A 6,307-nucleotide genomic window follows, 5' to 3' on the forward strand; every position below is an offset into this window, starting at 1 on the left:
ACATCCCCAAGCAACAACACCAAGTGTTCCAGCCCCAATTGTGTCCCCCACCAGGGTTTCAGACTAACCAAGGCCAGGAACAAGACTTAAGAGCAATGATGCAACAGTTGTTGATTAGGCAAACACAAGGCAAGATTGAGGAAGCCAAACAGTTTGCTGAGTTGAATCAAAGGCTCACATCACAGTACAATGATCTGAACTTGAAGTTTGAAGGTCTCAACTCCAGAATGAAGTATATGGAGAGTAACATTGCCTCTACTTCAGCTCCTAAACCCAACCAACTCCCTGGAAAAGCTGTTCAAAATCCAAGGGAGTTTACTGCAAAAGCCATTCATATCTCTGATGAGGAAGTCACTGAGGACAGTGAAGTCCAAGTTTGGGGGAATTCATTAGTTACTGAAGCCCCAAGTGACGTTTGTGCAAAGCAACTGGATTCCGTTATTGCACTCGACCATGTACTCGAACAGCCACTCGATCGAGTGCATGCTCGAGTGGTCGATCGAGTTGCAGACTCAGAAGCTGTCAAGCCTGCTAAGTACACTCCTCCTGCTTACAAGCCACCTCTTCCATTCCCAGGACGTTTCAAAGCACAAAAGATTAAGGAGCTTAGGGAAATCATTGAGAGAAAGGAGATGATGGCTAAGCAACAAGAGGAAGAGAAGGCTTTGAAGGAAGTGGTTGTGATTGAAGAAGCTGTGGTTGAGGAAGTGTTGGCCATACAAGAGATCACCATTGCTTATCAAGAAGAAGAGAGAGGACCTGCCTTGGAACAGTATGATCCATATCCTCTCTACAAAGACTTTTTGCTTGATTTGTCAAAGAAGAAGGCTGAAGCTCAAGATGAGAAGGATCTTGAGGACCTTGGAGGAGTTATCATTCCAATCAAGCTTAAGGATCCAGGTCCATTCTATCTGCCTTGCACACTTAGCTATCTTCACTACAACCAATGCCTTTGTGATTTGGGAGCTTCAACAAGTGTGATGCCATACTCCATAGCACAAAAGCTTGGGAGAACTGATTTCAAGTCCACCAACCTTCATATATGTTTAGCTGATGGGTCAAACAAAGAAATAGTTGGAAGGTTGGAGAATGTCCCAGTCAAGATAGGGAAGGCAAGGGTTCACACTGATTTTGTGGTGTTGGAGATGGACAAGGAACCTGAAGATCCAATCATTCTTGGAAGGCCATTCCTAGCCACTGTTGGAGCAGTTATTGATGTCAAAGAGGGTCTTATGACCTTGAACATTGCTGAAGATATAGCCATGAAGTTTAACATCTATAACCCAACCAACCTTCCTACCATTGATGATCAACCTTTTACTATCAAGGACAAAGGAGGTCAAGAAGGTTCAAGTGGTGAAGCAACTCCAAAGGCTAAGCTCTCCTTTCAAGATGATTCTGTGGAAAAGCTTAAGAGGTCAGTTCAAGAGTTGACTAGTATGGTTGAGGATCTTCAAGTTAAGCTGAACAAGAGGTCCTTAAGGAAGGCAAGACCAAGGCTCAAAATCAAGAAGAAACATGGTTTGTGTGTTAAGGGTGAGGTGATCAAGGATCAACTTCACAGTGATCAAGAGGTTCCAGGGAGGATTTCATCACCTCCTTGGTATCTAAACCAAGTCTAAAAAGGACACCAAAGTCAAGCTTAGTGACTTTAAACAAGCTCACTAGGGAGGAAGTCCCTAAGGTATCCTTTGTAAATATGGTTTATTTTCCTTGTAGTTTTGATGTGTTTTCTTTTTTGTTTGTGTTGGACAGGCCTTTAGGTGAGAATGTAGTTGGGTAAGGAGAGGTTTAGACTTGGAGAAGGAGACTCGTAAGCCCACTCGACCAACCCACAAGAGGTACTCGACCGAGCTGGAAAGGAATTGAGGCCCATTTGATCTTCAAATCATTAGAACGATCGAGTGGAGGGAAGAACAAGAAGAAAAATTTTGAAATTTCAAAATTTGGTCAAGGTGCTCGACCGTGTACAGTCGAGTGTGGGGTCGAGTGGCAGCAAAAAGCAGGTCAAAGATTCCCATTTCAAATTTGAATGGTATGGACGCTCCACCCTTGTCTCTTTGTCCCCTTAGCTTCTTTATATAGACTTTGCACGAAATTATACCTCTCACATTCTCTCATTTGCTCAAAACCATTGAATTCAAGTTTTAAAGTCTCTCTCTTAGCTTATCTTTTGCTCAAGCTTAGTTCTTTCAAGTTTTTCGTTCACTAACCTATTAACTTTGAGCTTTGAGTCTATTCCCTTCAGTTCTATTTGAAAAATGTCTTCAAGAATCACTAGGAAGTCTCAACAAACCGCTGCAACCTCCATGGAACGTCATGATGCTAGCCTTGAATCAAGAGGAGAAGCTGGAAGGGCCACTCGACGCCCCACTCGATCATGCACTCAACCGGGTGGTGGTTCGAGCAGCCGGTCGAGCCAGATGCCGCGTCCAAGGAGAGAAAGAGTTGAGGAAGATCCTGAGAGGACTGAAAGTGAGGACGAAAGGGAGTCAACTCTCAATGAGTTCATGAGGAGACACAAGGCCAAAGGGAAGAGGCCAGCAGTTGAGGTTGAACAAGAGGAGAGTGAGAATGAGAGTGAGGAAGAAAGTGAAAAAGAAGAGATAGAGGATGATGGAGAAGCTGAGTCCTGTGGGTTGTCAAAGAGGCAACTCTATGATGCTTTCATGAGAATGGAGTTCTTAAGGACAAGATATCCACACAAAGAAACCATGGAGAAGCTAGCCATTGGTGAAGATGTGGAGTACCTCTTTGAGAAGAGCAACCTGACCAAGTTTATGGGGCTTTGCATGGAGGGCTACAAAGAAGAGAGTTGTGAGTTTCTGGCCACAGTCAAGCTGCATACATATGCAAGGAAGGATGCTGAGTTTGGAGCTGGCCACATTGATTTCACAATCAAGGGGAAAAGGTATGAACTCTCAATGAAGAAGATAGCCAATGTGTTTGGTTTTGAGGTTGGGAGCAATAGGAGTTTGATGATTCCAAGAGAAGAGCTCTATGCTGTGTGGGAAACCATTGGGGACAACAAATACTACTCATCCTCCAATTCCAAGAGTTCAAGGATAAGGAGCCCAGTCCTAAGGTACTTCCACAAAGCTCTTGCCAACACCTTCTTTGCTAGGAAGGAAACTGGGAATATTAATGAGGGGGAGCTAAAGATGATTGATTTGGCTCTCCCTGGAGTCATCTTCCAAGCAAGGAATGGCACCATCATTCTTGGGAGCACTGTGGAGACTGACCTAGCAATGGTGCTCATTGATCACATGGTTTACTTGAGAAGTTGGGTAGGCAAGTTGGAGAATAAAGGATCAAGAGGAGCACTAACCATTGGAGGCATCATTACTCCAATCCTTCAAGCTGCTAAGGTTCCACTTAGAGGAGAAAGGGTTTCACCAAGATGGATTGACTCTAGCTACCTCACCTCTACTCTCATCCTAGCCAAGGAGATGCATCAAGGGAATCACATTTTCAACTTTGAACTTCCAACACTTGGGAAAAAGCAACTGATTTTGCCTAACCAAGAGCTCACTACCATTCAAGAAGGAGCCAACATTGACTTTTGGCCAGCTGAGGAGCATTTGTTTGATGGGATAGTTCAACTTAGAGTTGATGAAGCTGGAGATGTGCAAATGGCTGATGGGGAGGAGCAATTTTACTTTGAGGATTATGAGCTCAACCCAAGAGATAGTAGAGGAGTGAGGGAGGCTACCAAGAGATTAACCCTTCTGCAAAAATGGAACAAATGGCATGGGAAGAGGTTTGATAATCTGAAGAAGAAGGTGACCAACATGGCTAAGTCCATCAAGAGCTTAAAGAAGGAGATTGCTGAGTTGAAGAGTGGGAATTCTTCACCTACACCATCAAGCCCTTTGAGGAGGAGGAGCTCAACTAGAGCACGTTCTAGAGTTGCGAACCCTGTGGAACCAGCTAGGACTTCAATGTATGAGCCAAATCAGAGGAAGAGGAGCTCAAGTACCCGAGAACAACCCTTTTCAAGGTACTCGACCGGGTCACTCGAGCACCCACTCGACCGAGCACCTCCAATGCACTCGGCCGAGTCCCGGTCGATCCCCATCGTCGAGCTGCCCCAATCTCCACCTCCAAGTCACCAACAAGACCCCAACTACTCCTATGATAGCATGCAGATGGATGTGGACAACTACTTCCACAATCCCTAAGGTACCACTATCACCTTCCCTTGTAGATATCATTGCATTTGACATTGTGTTTTGTTTTTTGTTTTTCATCTTGAATCCTCAATCAAATTTCTTTCACACAGGGATTGTGTGATTTAAGTTTGGGGGAGGGTTTGAGATAGCATTTGACATTGTGTTTTGTGATTCTTATTTCAAATTTTTAGCATAATCATGTTAATACTTGCATAGCATCTAAGGCATAGAAAAACCCTAAAAATTTGAAAATTTTTGCAAAAATCTTTATAAAAAAAAAAAAGAGTGTTCATGTAGTTTGCACTGCACATTAGGATCTTGTTTAGCATGTTTCATGTAGGATTGTATAGTACTTGCATTAGGGATCTATGATGAGTATTCCCTTATTAGCTTGTTTATTCACTAGACTAGGATCAATGCCCAAGTTAATAGTACTTTGATGCTAGTTGAGTGGTTAGAATAAGATTGAACCAGGCCTTGAATTCCTACATTGCATTTGGTCTAAATTGAAGCATGTTGAGATTTGAAACCATTTCCTATTTATAAGAACCTAATATTGACTTTCAATTATCAATGTGTGCAATGCTTTAAACTCATGGATACCACATACATATTTGGATCATCTTCTTCCTTTTTACCACTCTTGTTGATCCAAGTAGCTGATTTCCTCATTAAGAATCAGTTCCCCTACCCCTAAACCAAACCTTCTTTCAAGCCATGTTTATTCTTGTGTGTGTGAGGCCTGTTTTTGGGATTGAGCTTGGTAGAAAGTGTTAGGTTTGAACTGACAAGAGTAAAGCCTTGTGTAGTTCTAGTTTGCATTTTTCAAACTAGATAGGACTAGGTGGTTCACTTGTTGGGTTTGGGACTTGGCTATTATGAAAAGAAAAGAGGAAAAAGAGAAAGAAAAGGTTAGAGTCTTTAGGAGGGGAATGTGTTTAAGAAAATTTAAAGTCTAGTGAAAGAATGGGAAGAATAAGGTTGTTTAAAGATGGTTCTAGTTAAAGAAAAGAAAGAAAGGAAAGAGAAGTCTAGCAAAATGCTTTTATGTCTTAAGAATAAGAAGAAAAGAGAACCATAGCAAATAAGTAAGAATCCCCCATTCCACTAGAAAGATCAATTAAGAAACCTCTCCTAAGACTTTAAAACCAAAAGAGAAAAGGGTGAAAAAGAAGAAAAGAAGTTAAAGGGTAGCACTAGGATCAATTGGGTTTAGATTGATAGGATAAACACTTTGGGTGCCTTTGGGTAGACAAGGTTTTGTTCTTGTATGTGTCTAAGTGTTCTTACCTTTAGCATTCTTCTAAAGCTCAATTCATTTTTTATGAGAGAGCCTTGATATTGATAAGCCCTACTCTAAAAAAAAAGAGACCATCATTGTCTCTAAATCTTTTACTGCCAAGCCAAATGAGTTTAAGCATTGCATAGAATTGATTCATGTTCTTGATTAATGAATGTTAAAGGAAATGGTTGATTTGAATGCATGTGGATGTCTAAGGCTCAAATCAGTGAAGGTTGTGATATGCTTGTCTAAAGTCTTTAAGTATAGCTCATTCAACTTGCATCATAGTACTAGTAACTTGGACATTGATTCTAGATAGTCTATTTGCAAGCTTTAGGAGCTGAGATCCCACTTTCAAACCTCACCTACCTTCTTTTGTCTTTGATTATTTGCTTGAGGGCAAGCAAAGACTAAGTTTGGGGATGTTGATGTTCATATATTTTACCTTGTTTTCCCTTAGTTTATTCACAACTTTTGCATCTTTTGCTATCCATTTAGGCCATTATTGTGTAGCTTTAGGACTAATCATGCATTAGAGTATAGTTGCATTGCATTTGCATCTTTTCATGCATAAACAGGTGATTTTGGAGCTTAAGGAGCATGGAAGCAATGCTGAGGAGAAGTGAAGCTGTCCTGAGGAGAAAACAAGAGAGTTAAGGCTGTAGAATCAAGGTCCGGAGTCCAACTCGACCGCACCACTCGACCACCACTCGACCGTGTGCTGAGGAGGACTCGACCGAGTGGAGAATGCAAGAGAGAAGCCAGCTCGACCAGCCACTCGACCGAGCACTGGTCGAGTTGACCGAGCCGTTGACCACTTTGACTTTTTGTATTTTTAGGGCTTCCACCTCAC

The sequence above is a fragment of the Camelina sativa genome, chromosome 4 (genome assembly GCF_030686135.1).
Source record: "Camelina sativa cultivar CO46 ecotype springtype chromosome 4, ASM3068613v1".
Taxonomy (NCBI): Eukaryota; Viridiplantae; Streptophyta; class Magnoliopsida; order Brassicales; family Brassicaceae; genus Camelina; species Camelina sativa.